The 15589-nt window shown below is 37.4% G+C and overlaps 1 protein-coding gene across 29 annotated transcripts in view; it reads right to left on the bottom strand.

Annotated features, from left to right (window-relative positions):
• The window catches only part of LOC114108678 (contactin-4), a 1043928-nt gene that overhangs the window by 594181 nt on the left and 434158 nt on the right, over positions 1 to 15589 (bottom strand). For 2 of the 29 annotated variants that reach the window (XM_060402833.1, XM_060402839.1), the window contains one exon: positions 1717 to 1781. The exons of the other annotated variants lie outside the window; for them this stretch is intronic. The gene's annotated coding sequence lies outside the window, so the exon portion shown is untranslated. The remainder of the gene's footprint in view (positions 1 to 1716; positions 1782 to 15589) is intronic. 29 annotated transcript variants of the gene reach the window in all.

Consider the following 15589-nt stretch of genomic DNA (forward strand, 5'->3'; position numbering starts at 1 on the left):
GAAACATAAAAGAAGAAATGACATCAAAATATAAAATAATCAAACCTTAAAGGCTTCTTTCTGAATTCTAAAATAAAGAATTAGGACTCCTCTTAATAATAGCACTGAGTGGCAGATGAGGACATAGTAGTCCCCAGAGTGAAAGGGGGCAGTCTAATCAACATCTGAATTGAAATGTGATTAATTACTAAGTACTGTGAACAAGCAACTATCTGGAGAGACAAGGGGATGTTCCTGACTTTACATGAAAGTGTTCTTAGCAATGGGTGAGAAGAATGAAAACTTGAAAGTGTACAGCTGGTTTTAGAAAGAGCAGAGAAAAAGCCCAAGATCAAATAAAAGATTGTTCAAACGTGAAACCTAAAAATAAGAGGAGATAACAGAAAGACACACCTACTTGGAAAGAGAGGAAAAGCAGGAATCCTTCCATCAAAAAGAGATATTAATAGTTTGGGAAAACACTGGAGACAGATACAAAAGGGGAAGACAAAGTATTCAGCTGTAAGGGAAGACATGCCATCAGGAAAACCAATAACGCTCTTTTTTTAATTGAAGTTCAAATGAAAAGGCATCAACTGGCTCTTAGAAAGGCACAGAAAAAACTGGGCAGATATTTTTATTTAAAGCAGTCCTCAAGAAGAGAGTGGGAAGGGACATAAGAAATACTCAGATCCAATTCTTATCACTATACAGACAAGGTATTTTTACAGACAAGGCAAGGCTGGCAAGTTTGCATTACTTGCAAAGATAGAACAGGTTCAAGCATGGATTCCCAAGCCCCCAACACTGATTTTCATTTCAGATACCTAAATCCTTCTCCTTGCACATATCTACACCATGACCCAGCCCTACACTCATCAATTCTAAATCTATTCCTCAAAGGAGACAACAACACAAATGAAAACAAAACGGAAGTTTTTCCTCACTTGCTATCAGTCCCAAAGAGTCAAACTGAAGCTATAAACAAACATTTCCAAGGTGACAGGACATGAAGCAAAAAAGGAGGCCACTGCAACCAACTAAACTTCAGAGTAAATTTAGATAAAAATATGAAATGAGACTGAGGCTCTCAGGTCATGGCCCTCAGCTGTAGAACAGTACGAAGCGACTTGTGATGACCACAAGGAATTCAGAGTTCACACCAACAATGCACAGCCAAGATCTCTGTCCAACAGTTTCTTAGAAAAAGCACCAATGTCTAGTATACCCACCCTGCAGCTGGAAATAATCTCATTCTAAAGGAATGCTAGAGCTCAGACAATCTTCAGTCATCCTAAATTCTTTATTTTCTGAGAACAAAGTCCTGTCCAAAAGAGTTACTGTCATATGGCTCAGGTCACAAAGCCAGTCAACAATGAAAACAGGTCTCAAAACCCACAGATCTGTCACGGTGATTATACAAACCAAGTGATCACTGGTACAACTACAGGACTGATTTCACAAATACTGCCTAGTTAGTACCTTCAGCACCACTGAGATCCATCTTTCTTTTCAGAACAATATCATCTCCTTTCCCATAGTCCTCCCAAACTGATGATGTGAATATGTATATTTATGCAAGTATTAAAGAAAACAAACTTTATGGTGACATAAAACATTTTCTAGCAAAACAGAAAGAAATAGCAAAATAGCAGAATATGAAGACCACCATAGCCACTCTTTCAAAGAAGTAAACAAACAATTTTACAAAGAATAATAGCTCTGATTTATACTTACATTAAGGTAAATCAAATAATGTAAGTGAACCATATTTATGCTTGGATTCCTTTTCTCCCAGTTACCTAAGTACAAAGCAAGAAGTTTTAAAATTACAGCTGACTCTTGAATTACACTGGTGTGAACTTGGCAGGTCTCCTTATATATGGATTTTTTTCTCAAAAGTAAATACTACAGCATTATATAGTCCATGGTTGTTTGAATCTACAGATACAATACAGAGATCTGTGAATATAGAGAAACCAACTCTATGAAGGGCTGACTCTAAGTTATAGTTATGGATTTTCAACTGTATAGGGTCAGTGTCCAAACCCTTGTATGTGTTAACGGTCAATTGTAGTTGCTTTTATAAAACTGCATTTCCTTCATCAGTCAAGATTCTCTTTTAAGTTTCTGGCCATACCCTGCAGCATATAGGATCTCAGTTCCTTGACCAGGGATCGAACCTGCATCCTCTGCACCAGAAGATGGAATCTCAACCACTGTACCACGAATGAAGTCCCCATAAGTCAACTTCTAACTGATGGCTTTGATTTAAAAAATACAGAGCCTAAAATGTCTCCTACCTTATATTTTTACTTGGTAGGAACATTTTGGACAAATGAAAGAATTTGTTCCTTTACCTTGACAGAATACCTAGGTGAAACTATCTGACAAAATGGAGAGACAGTAGCCTCTTCTACTTCTCTTAATGATAAATATCTAATCTTCCAATAGCAGGGAGATTCACAGTATGGGTAATCAAACTGGCACCAAGAACATAGGGTGTTGAAACTGAAGATGTAAAGAAGTCCACTGGGAGTCAACAAGTCAGTTACTCTCAAAACATGGCTTCTGGCACATACAGAAACAGGGCACTAAAAATCTCATTCCCTAGCACGACAATGCTAGCTCAGTTTTAATTCTTCAGCTCGCATAAAGCTGAGATTGTCTCTTAAAAGATCAAGTGTGAGAGCAAACACTGCCATGGGTTATTTCTGGTAGATGTCAGGGAAGTCACATGAATCTCATTAGGAATATCAAGACAGATTTTTACTTGAGTCTGAATTTGTAAAATTGCATGTACTATCCTTGCAAGGACCTTTCTGACCACTAATAATGGGGGAGATAGTTCTACTCATCAGATTGAATTCTTACTTCTAGAGATAATACAAAAGAGATCAAACAAGGTCAGAAATCTTGGAAGAGTCAGGGAAGAGTCAACATTTTCTTTTTAATTGAATAAGTGCATTAAGGGCTGAAAGGATAAATGAAAACTCACATTCAACAGTGAGTCATTATTCTACCCTCACATTTGGGACTGCAAACAGAGAAAGGATATCACATAATTTAGGTATTGTGGTAGTTAACTGAAAACAAACTATGGGTAACAGCTTGGATACCTAAGGACTTAGTGCCTCCCACATTGGAGGGATGGAGATTCAGTGGAGATGGAGAATGCACCCCATTTGTTCCTCCACACTTCCTCTGGACTAAGTTGCTGCTAATGAATTTCTGACTATTCCTAGGCAAAACTTAGCAAATCATGCCTCTTGCTCATGCCCCCTTCCTCACTTGAGTTCTTTCTCTAGCTTTCTGACTCTGGTTGTGCAGAAGCCCCAAGTTGACAGGAGAACACACTGGGGCCAACAATTTTTCCCCTTTACTTCAACAAAGGAACGGGTAGATTCTCAAGCCTGCTGGTGTCCCCAGCTGACCAAGTGACAATACTAAAAGATGAAAGCCTTCAGTTTAATATTATTAAACATATCTTCACTCCTTGGAAAATTCATTTTCCCAGATTTAAGAGTCATTTTTATATGTCTCTGATCACTTCTGTTAGTAAAGATAATCCTTTACCATATGAGTCATCCATGGGCATTATACAGTTTTGTAAATTGCCATAGTAAAATAACCTAAAACATTGCTTAAAAAACAAGGGAATCTCTAACACATGGTCTAAACAACTAAAAACATCAGGATGGCTTATTTTCTTTTATTCCCAAATTTTATAGAGGATTATTCCCAAATTATTTCAGAAGGTAAAATATGCAGTAACTCCTTGATCAGACCACATTTCTCAGATCACAGGATATAATATTTTAAGAATATTTTCTCAAGGGAAAAAGTCTGTGTAAATAATCATCTCTAAATAACAAAAGAAAAATGTAAATCACACCTACATGGTAATGCCAATATATAAGAACTAAATCATGAGAATGAAGCCCAGTCCCAATCAGTGTAGTTTTATAAAGGAAACTGAATATGTCAATGAAATGACAAAGTACACTGACAATGGATTACACTTGGCAGGCCGTGATGAAATAGGATTTTATTTACTTATTTTGGATGAACTCTAAGCCAATGCATATTGTGATGAAAATGTTGGTGAAGCAGCAACAAACTTGGATTAAAAGACCCCTGCTGCTCTTCTATCAGTGGATTTAATACAAGCTTTCTGAAAATCTACCCTGCTAGTAGCAGAAGGTAATGATTCCATTGGCAGGGAAGAAGCGTCATGACACAGCCAGACAAGGACATGAGGGAAATCTAAAGCATAGCATCTCCACTTTTCACTGTTCACAGATGAAAATCTATCAACTGTAAATTGGTCTTCCGGTCTTCCACTGTAATATGGCCAAGAAAGAAGCATCCTAACTGAAATAAAAATAGGAGCTGTCAAAACACTAGGCTATCAAGATATTTTGGTGTGGCATTTTGCCCATGATCCATCATGGTGACCCATGGCATGACATTCGTGGGATGGTCGCCAGTACCAAGTTACTCTAACAAGAGCCAAGACAATTGATCCAGCTCAATAGGGTAAACCAATTTGGCTCATGCAATGATCAACATGCCCTATGCAAGAAGGCAGATCCCTGTAAGGCCTTTTATAGCCTGGGAGAGGTGAATACCTGAGAAAACAATAGCTTCAAGGGAGGGATTGGCAACCTGCAGCACAGAGGGCCCATGAGTGCAGCCCCTGGGACTTTTCTCCTTGTCTTTCTATGTACTTAATACACCTGTGATGTTTTATCACTGTGTACCCTGGGAAGTGTTTTGTTTTTTTGTTTTGTTTTAATAAATCTTAATTTTAATAAGATCTTCAAGACACATTTATTTGCTATTGAAAATTAAAATAACATATCAATTTTTTTTATTACAAGTCAAAGTTTTGAAAACCAGAAAATGGAGCTGATATGCCTTGTTCTAATCACGCTCTATCCAAGCCACTCAATGTTTAAAATACCTCCTGTCATTTTAATTACTTGCAAGAAAGGTTATGTCATTTTACGGTACTTGTTGACTGTATGTAGTAGGCACTCTATCTATTATAGTACAAAATCTAGTTATATTATGTATTTTCTGCTCTATGTAAATATCAAATCAATAAATAACTTATTATACTCAAGGTAGGAATAACTTATTATAGGTTAACTATAGATTCAGGGATTTTCTTAAAGGTTAATACTGCAATATTAAATATTCAATATTTAACTCTACCAGAGAGGTGACAATATTTACCCAAGTATCACAGTCACTTCACCACCACTTAGATTTTTCAATAATCCACCAGACTACTCTCCTCATAGAAGTGTTTTGGGAAAATCATGTTTGAAATAAGTTAGTAAGGTATGACAGTTTCACACAAATCAGTTTTGGTTCCTGAGGTTGAATTATACTCACGTCATAGCCTTGCTATATTAATATCAGTGCTGTCCATACGTTTGTTTTAATGGGAGTGATTTGATCTCTAATGTACATTAAGTTTGTTTTATAGGTTGATGGAGCAAGTGGGGGCTTGCCAGGAAGTACAGTGGTAAAGAAGAGGACGAGACATGAGTTCGAACCCCGGGTTGGAAAGATCTCCTGGAGGAGGAAACGGCAAGTGTTCCAGTATTCTGCCTGGAAAATCCATGGACAGAGGAGCTGGTGGGCCACAGTGCATGGGGTTGCAAAGAGCAGAACACGACTGAGCAACTCACAGACAGAGCAAGCAGCCACCAATGTAGCGTAATGTGGATGGCAAGCTGGTTTTGGCAGGTGGCCCTGACAGATGATAAGTGATAACAGAAAACAAAAGCTTGAAAGTGCATATACTGATTAGAAAGAGCACAAAAAAGTCTGTATTCAAATAGAAGTTAAAACTGAAAACTTGGAGCTGGGGAAGCACCAGGAAGAGAAACATTTCAAAGAGGAGGGAAAACAAGGTTTCTTGCATCAGAAGGGAGCTGTAGAAGGAACTGGGGGCAGAATACAAGGGGAAGACACAGGGCACAACTGTAAGGGAAGATGCGCCATCAGGAATTCTAACAAAGCTCTTCTCTTGTGTCAAATTTCAAGAAGTAAAAGCATCTTTTCGGCAACCAGTTCTTAGGAAGATACATCAATAAAATCTATGTTTGTAAATTTGACAGTTATTCCTATTTGGAAAAAAAAAAAAGTATCAGAAAGAGCCATAGAGGATAGAAGAAAAACCCAAATCTTTTTTATTTATATAGACAAGGTATTTTACAGATAGGGCAAAGGGAGTTCACATTACTTGCAAAGCTAGAATAAGGTCAAGTATGAATCCCTATGTCCTCAACACTGATTTTCATTTCAGATACCTGAAACTTTATTTATATGCTTGTCTACATGACGATCTAATCCAACTCCCATTAACTTTAAATGAGTTTCTATAAAAGGAGACCAAAAAAAAAAAAAGAAAACAAAATTTTTCCTTACTTAGTATCAGATCCAAAGAGTCAAACTGCAGCTCTTTACAAACATTTCTAAGGTAACAGGACAAGGAGCAAAAAGGAGGCCACTGTAACCAATTAAAACTTCAGAGACTATTTTGAAAAAAATGTTGAAATGAGGCTGAGGATCTCAGGTCAAGGCCCTCAGCTATACAACAGTGCCAGGGGACTTATAATGACCACAAGAAATCCAGAGTTCACATCAGCAATGCCAAGATCTCTGTTCAACAGTTTCTTAGAAAAAGCACCATACCCTAGTATACCCATGCTGCAGCAGCAAGCAACCTCATTCCAAAGGAATGCCACAGCTCTTAAGTCTTTCAAACGTCTCTGTTTTCTGAGAAATAAACCAAGGTCCAGAAGAGTTAATGTCACATGACCTGAGTCACAAGGGAAGTCAACAGTGGAAAAAGGTTTGTTACAGTGATTATACAAACTGATTATTAATTATACCAATTGATCTTTGGTACTGTACTGACTTTAGAGATTCTGCCCTGTTAGTATCTTCAGCACCCTTCTAACATCCTAACTCTCATCTTTTTATCAGAGCAATATGGTCACCTTTTCTATCTATTGTCCTCCTCCCTGCTTATGGGTACATGCATGTTTATGTAAATAGTTATGAAGAAAAACTTCAGGAGGATATGAATTATCTCTGTCAAAATAGAAAGGTATAATTGATAAGTATAATACAAAAGAATATGAACACTGTTGTTATTCTATTAGTAAAGTGAACACATCTTGTTTTGTAATAAAAAATTATGCTGACTTCCACTTGGGTTTTGGAAAATCAAATTTATTAAAGAAAGAAACACACTTATGCTTGAATTTGTTTTCTCCCAGTTACCTATGAATAGGACATGAAGTTTTAAAATAAGTTGCTTTTATAAAATTGTATTTCCTCTCATAGTCAATTTCTACTTGGGACAGCTTTGAATTTAAAGGAATAAAGATACTAGAATGGCTCTGACTTTGATATAATGTTTCCAAGTATGAAAATTTTAGCCATATAAAGGATTTGTCCTTTAAACTTGCCAAAAGACCCAGGAGAAATTATTTGACATATTATAGAAATACCAGCTTCTTTTACTCCTCCAAACTCTAAGAATGATAAGAACTACTGGAACAGAGTATTCTCAGTCTGTCTAAGAGTGTGTTTTGATAGAGAACGAAGAAGTTGGAGAGAAAGGAGAGTGTTGGGAGGGGAAAAGGGTGTGAGTGCTGAGTAATAGAGAGAACCACATTGTCAAAGGCGTGGGTGAGAGTATAAATGAAAAATTCACTAAAATAAACAACGTATACTGCACAGTTTTGTCTTGTGCTGGCTCTGATTCTTAACTGATGTACTTAATTTACTTGCAAGTTACATTGTAAGAAACCTGTTTTAAGACCACTACTTGGAGTAGCAAAACAATAATATCTGGTGTTGGGTGGGATATAATGTTAATTTGTATTTCCACATGATATTTACATATATTCCATCACTGCTAAAAATAGAACTGGATGATATCACTAAATCATTTCCTTTACTCAGTATATCTATAATACTCACCTTTAAATACATATTTTTCAATCTTTATAAAAAGTAGATACTTTAAGCTGATACTGTTCCAAGATTCAGTTCAGTTCAGTTCAGTTCAGTTCAATTGCTCAGTCATGTCTGACTCTTTGCAACCCCACAGACTGCAGCACTCTAGTCCTCCCTGTCCATCTTAGTAATGTTACTTACTAAATGGAAAACCCTGGCCTCCCCAAAATGAAAAGCAAATAAAACATCATTGACAAGAGTGGCAAAATACAAATCAATGTATACTTGTGCCTGGTGTTAAACAACATTAAATAAATAATGTACAATAAAGATATGTCAGTAACTTGTATTTTAAGTAAAATACGTTTGATTTTGGACCACACTGAATGAAGACACACATCCATGTCTTTTACAGACATACATAAATTTCAAAATGTCTTTGATTAAACATTTACTAACAATGTTTAAGTTACTGAATACTATTTAGTCAGTGTTTAGTGTTTTTTTTTTTTGGTGCCATCTTTCATGATTCAGGTCAAGAAAGATATTTTTTGTGGCAGTAGAAGTATCTTATCCTTCTTTTTTCCTTTCAGAATGCTAACATGTTTATATCCTTCCTCTAACCTATTTTCAATTGGAAAAAGCATAAGCAGTCCCAGTAGAATACTTGCAAAACATCAAATACACAGGAGTAGTAATCAAATGCAATCCAGTCTTCCAAGGCGCACACTGAATGAATAACATCACTCTCCCCAGTGCATTCACTCAGCCTCCTTTCAAAAAGGTGTTCTGATACTGCTCGTCATATTCAGTGACAGACAGTAGAGATCTATTTCACATAGGCATGCTTTACAGTCTTGACTGGAGCTTCTTGGGATGAGAAAGTACAAGCTTGACATCCCATTTGCATCTACAGCTTTGGGATTTTACAGACTGGTTGACAAAACCCACCCACAATTTTCTTCATTGCTATGCAAATTTCTTAAGTCTCCAAAAGGCTTATCTGGGATTCAGTAAGATTTTTGTCCCCTGATATACTAACTATAAACTTGTTTGTAAATATCTCATACCCAAATTGTATGTGCTTTGCTCTTAATAAGTGGAAAGGACACACTCTTTCTTTCGCTTTTTATAGACAATTTAACTTCTTGTCTTATATTCAAATCCTTCATCATTGTATGGTGCACCATTATTCAGTGTGGAGAAAGACTGAAGGTTTAGGAGATACTTATTTTCTGGAGAGTAAAAAATGAAGATGTACTTTAATGAGTAAAACGATTCATTAAGAAACATTTTTACTATGTAGCTTTTAACATTTTACCTTAAAAAATTCACTATATTTCGGATTTGATGAAGCTTAAACACATTAGTTAAAAATCTTCTGTTTGAACCCCAAAATGACACTTTGATGGATAAATAAGACATGGTATATCCATACAGGGAGTATTATTAGATAATAAAAAGAATGAAGTGCTGACATTTGGTAAAATACGGGTAAATCTTTAAATCATGATGCAAAGTGAAAGAAGTAAAAGAAGCTGGTGATCAAAAATTTACATACTGTGTAATTCTTTACATATGAAATATCTAGGATAAGCAAATCCATAAAGACAGAAAGTAGATAAAGTATTTTCCAAGGGCTTGGAGAGGGTTCTGGAGAAATGAGGCATGACTGCTAATGGTATGGGGTTTCTTTATGGAATGAGGAATATACAGTTGACCCTTAAGCAAGATGGGTTTGAACTCTGTGGGTCCACTTATACTTGGATTTTTTTCAACAGTAATACTACAACACTATACCATATGTTGCTGGTTGAACCCATGGATATGCATTCTTGGATGCAAAGAACGAACTACAAGTTACAGGCAAATTTTGACCTGCAGGATGGTTAGCGGTCCAACCCTCACATTGGTCATGGGCCAGTTGTATTCCAACACAGATTCTGGTGATCACTGAACAACTCTTTGAATATATAGGAAACACTGAATTATATTTCTAAGATGTGTTAATTATATGGATCATGATCTAATAACTTAATAAAGCTCTTTAATAAATATCTGGCTGAGAATTTATCTTAAGTTTTGCAATCTTTTCAACAAAGCCATACATTCACAGTGGGTTTTTAAATTTATAAAATAAGAATAGTGTTGATGAAAATTGAAAAAGGCAGTTATTCATATTGATATCTATGCACTCAGATGACTACCTAAATATCCACCTACTACGTGAAAATTCTGGGTAAAACAAGGCTTAGAAGACCTACACTGGCCACGACATTTGTACCTCTTGGAAACAATCTCATGCTGTTGTTTACTCTGTTGCCTTCCTGATCTGAAAGCCTCTTCATACGACTCTAGATTTTATTACAGGGGTAACCTTTTGTAAGTTCAAAGCCAAGGTCATGTCCCTTCAGCTCAAATCCAGTCCTGAGGCATAAATCTTTCAGAAAAGATCCTTCCACACTTGCATCACAAAGACTCTGACACATGTCACAGGGAAGCAACTTTCATTATGTTGCAGCAATGAACATCCCTTCATTTGACGGACTCTGAGAAATTGCTCTATCTTTCCCCATTCCCATGACAGCTGTCACCACGTCACAAATGGAGAACAGTTTTAAAAAGAAAGGCCTCTCACTTTCCCAACAGTTGTCACCACTAGCAGCCACATAATATACAATGTTTCCAAGGGGAAATAAACACTGTATAAGAATCTAGAGAATGCCTATTTGGAAAAGCCCAATTCCACTTTCTTAAATTGTAGGATTAAAGAGAAACAAACAATAGTACCATTTATAATATTTCAGAATATTTCATACAGACTCTATCTGTACTGTCTCCAGTATATATCTCAACTCCTATGATTCTGGAGAGAGCATCTATCCTAGCTGAAACGTTCAAAATATTTCACTTCACATGTGTTTAAATAACGAACCACAAGACTCGGGTGTCAGGGAAGATGTACCAGATCAATCTAGATAGAAGGAAAAGATATAGGGTATAAAGCAGCGTAACATAGAACGAGGCAAAAGCTGTTAACTCAACAGGCTGATAGACTTGTTGATCTAACACACTTTCTTTTCTGATTTCAAGTAATAATACAGTGAGAAAAATATGCCCAAGAAAGAATACCTTATATATAAAATTCAGTGTGGATAGCAGGAGGAGTTCAAACTGGCCTTCACTGTTATTACTCAAATGCAATGCAGACCTCCCTCCCACAAGAACAAAGACATTAGCCAGGAACAGTCTATAAATTCAGAATTTCAAGTCTCACTCCAGTCCTGCTAAATCAGAATCTGCATTTTCACACATTAATGTTTGATAAGCATTGTCCATACCACTTTTCCACTAGAGTCACTATCCAATGTTTGGACTCTCAGGCCACTGAAATAATTTGTCTCTTGTTAGTACCAGCTATTAAGTAATATTGCTGTGAGAAAAGAAATATAATGTAATACAATACATATCATATTGTTAAGTTAATTCAGAACATCAGATTTGTCATGTGATCACCATGCTAAAGTCTCAATATTGATGGAAGGTTAAGAGGTATTCAAAGGAACTGATAATTAAGACTAAATCATTTGTTAGTCTCTGTGAAAATGAAACAACCTTGTTAAAACTGAGTACAGAACTTTATGACATCAGTTTGATGCTGAGGCAAATTGAGGCTGATCCATTTCTAGATGATGAAAAGGAAGGGCAGGTAATGTAATTTGAACTGGCCAGTGATGGATTTCATGTTTACAATAACTGCTTACGCAGGCCACATGCATACCCAATTCTATTATGGCAGCAGAGGATTTACCTGCCTGGTAATGGTGAAATACACCCTTGAGCACTCTGTGTTTAATTAAGGAAGCAGAGTTGGAAGACCATTGAGCCTGTAGGCTCCAAACACTATCAGGCACCCTTCTTATCACTTCCTAGGATCACACAGGTCAGGACCACTCTATCAAAGCTGAAAGCCAACTTTCTAGGTGACTGAAGCACCAGTACTGCTGTGCCTCTGAAAAAAAAAAACGACATTGGATGCCAATACAATTAATCACTTCAGAGTACTCAGTCCTCAGAATTAAAGACAAAGCTGTGACCTACTCAGTAAACCCCTCTAACTGGCTACTTCAAAACTTAGGTAAGCGCTCAGATCACCAAAGGGAAGTTGTAAGGGGGAGAAAAGTCAGTAGCTTTGGGGAAAGAATTGATAAGGCAGTCAGGCACTATACATTCTAGCACTTATTTTCATGTTACACACTGAAATGAAATAGTCCACTAAGAGCCCCTGTTCACTTAGCTGGTATAATATTTACTTCCAAATTGTTATCTTTAATACTAACAACACTTCGCAGTTATAAAAACATCTTGATCCTAAAAGCTCAAAATGTTTTCCTACATATCGATTCAACTCTGCTTAAGACCATATGTCAGGGAGGGATGGCTGTACCAAGGGTATAAATATGATTAAAATAGGTTTCAAAACTAGTCGATATGATCAACTCAATTGTTCAAGGCAGGTGGAAAGGAAAACACATAAGAAATGAGTGACTTGTTGGGCTGACAGAAGTCTAGCTCTATTCACAGAAGTGAAAAGAGGTGGAGGCCTGCCTTTGGTAATTAGGTGGCCTAATTACAAGAAGCTACTCTCAAACAAGAAGTCCGCTTCAATGATTCAGCTATTCTAGGCCAACATAATTTCAAGTTCACAAAAACATCTGGGAAATTACTGTTCCTTTATTTCGTATGGCATGTATAGGAACAATTTAAATACCGCAGAAGTATTCTTAGCTGGAGAAATGAGCCAACAGAGCAAAAGGAGGCAGTGAAGATTCTAGAAAAGCCACCAAGGTCTCCAGCCATAGCCTATGGAACCTATGATTCCCCCTTCTTCAGAGATATTGCCCAATAAAAATGGGCATTATCTGGTAAGAGCAGAGATTTTCTGTATGTTTTATTCATCATCATATCCCTACACCCTACAACAGCATGAGGTAAATAGTAGATGTTTAATAAATAATTTTAAAATGAATAAATGAACACAGGCTGGCAATCCTGAAGATGAGCCCACCTGCTGATTCTGTCAGCTGCACGGCATGGAAGAAAAATGTGAATGCCGAAACATCAAAGCACCGTGTTCTTTTATCAGATACAACTTGTAAAACGTCTGCTGCAAGACTAAACAGCATATAGGCTATGTCCTTGAGGTTAAAAACAACTGGAAATTAGGCCATCTTTTCTGATGTGATATGACATGTCTAATCTCACGTAACACAGATGTGAAAGAAGCATCTGCAGGTGTTCTCTACCTGCCTGACTAGATACCTCCTCTGTGACTGTCTCAGGAAAGTCAAATTTTTAAACAAGGAAATAATCAACGTATCCCTTTCAATAGTTGTATAAATCATACTTAGCAAATTTACTGCCAAGTTTAAATGCAAAAGTTACATGTTAGTAAAACCAGTAAGTATAATTTTAGTCCATAAAAAGAACAGCTATGTGTGTGTGTCGGTTACTCAATTGAATCCAACTCTTTGTGACCCCATGTACCATAGCCCACCAGGCTCCTCTGACCATGGGATTCTTGAAGCAAGAATACTGGAGTGGGATGCCATGCCCCTCTCCAGGGGATCTTCCCGACCCTGGGATTGAACACGGGACTTCTGAACTGCAGGCAGATTCTTTGTCATCTGAGCCACCTGGGAAGCCCTAGCTGACATATTTATTTATTGAATTCTGTGTGACTAATAACGGCAAAGTTGCATCTGTAAAACAAAGAGTTCTTAAATATAACCCCTAAAAAACAACAATTTGGAGACATACTAGCATCTCAACAAGCTTTGTAGGAATCTAAATGTCCTTTGTTCTAGTCGTCCCTTAAGTTCCTGTCTACCAGTGTAGATTGTTTGTGCATGTTTCATCTTTAGGTACAAATATGCCAACTCATCGTGGAAAACCCATGTTTTCTCTCCTAGCTGTGAGAGGTCTTTCAAATAACATACTTGAGGATGTAAAGGGTTCAGTCCCTGGGTCAGGAAGATCCCATTGAGAAGGGAATGTCAACCACACTGCAGTATTCTTGCCAGGAAATCCCATGGACAGAGGACCCTAGTGGGCTCTATCGTCCATGAGGTCACAAAGAGTCGGACATGACTGAGCAAATAAGTAGGAACAACAGCAGAGGATGTACACTATATGAGCACGGATTTGACCTTTTCATACTGTTCATGGGGTTCTCAGATCATGAACTCCTTATTGCCAAATTCAGACTTAAACTGAAGAAAGCAGAGAAAACCACTAGACCATTCAGGTATGACCTAATCAGATCCCTTATGATTATACAGTGGAAGTGACATATAGATTCAAGAGATTAGATATGACAGACAGAATGCCTGAAGAAGATTGGATGGAGGTTCATGACATTGTACAGGAGGCAATGATTAAGATCATCCTCAAGAAAAAGAAATGCAAAAAGGCAAAATGGTTGTCTGAGGAGGTCTCACAAATAACTGAGAAAAGAAGAGAAACTAACAGCAATGGGGAAAAGGAAAGATATATCAATTTGAATGCAGAATTCCAAAGAATAACAAGGAGAGATAAGAAAGCCTTCCACAGTGATCAGTACAAAGAAATAGAGGAAAACAACAGAATGGGAAAGACTAGAGATACCTTCAAGGAAATTAGAGATACCAAGGGAACATTTCATGCAAAGATGGGCACAATAAAGGACAGAAATGGTATGGACTAACAGAAGCAGAAGATATTAAGAGGTGGCAAGAATATACAGAAGAACTATACAAAAAAGACCTTCATGACCCAGATAACCATGATGGTGTGATCACTCACCTAGAGCCAGACATCCTGGAATGTGAAGTCAAGTGGGCCTTAGGAAGCATCACTATGAACAAAGCTAGTGCAAGTGATGGAATTCCAGTGGAGCTGTTTCAAATCCTCACAGATGATGCTGTGAAAGTGCTGCACTCAATATACCAGCAAATTTGGAAAGCTCAGCAGTGGCCACAGGACTGGAAAAGGTCAATTTTCAAGACAATGCCAAAGAAAGGCAATGGCAAAGAATGTTCAAACTATGGCACGATTGCACCCATCTCACACGCTAGCAAAGTAATGCTCAAAACTCTCCAAGCCAGGCTTCAACAGTACAGGAACCATGAAATTCCAGATGTTCAAGTTGGTTTTAGAAAAGGCAGAGGAACCGGAGATCAAATTGCCAACATCTGCTGGGTCATCAAAAAAGTGAGAGAGCTCCAGAAAAATATATACTTCTGCTTTATTGACCATGCCAAAGCCTTTGACTGTGTGGATTACAACAAACTGTGAAAAGTTCTTCAAGATATGGGAGTATAAGATGACCTGATCTGTCTCTTGAGAAATCTGTATGCATGTCAAGAAACAACAGTTAGAACTGGACATGGAACAACAGACTAGATCCAAATCGGGAAAGGAGTAAGTCAAGGCTGTGTATTGTCACCCTGCTTATTTAACGTATATGAAGAGTACATCATGAGAAATGCTGGACTGGATAAAGCACAGGATGGAATCAATATTGCCAGGAGAAATATCAATAACCTCAGATATGCAGATGACACCACCCCCTTTTTGCAGAAAG

The sequence above is a fragment of the Ovis aries genome, chromosome 19 (genome assembly GCF_016772045.2).
Source record: "Ovis aries strain OAR_USU_Benz2616 breed Rambouillet chromosome 19, ARS-UI_Ramb_v3.0, whole genome shotgun sequence".
Lineage (NCBI taxonomy): Eukaryota > Metazoa > Chordata > Mammalia > Artiodactyla > Bovidae > Ovis > Ovis aries.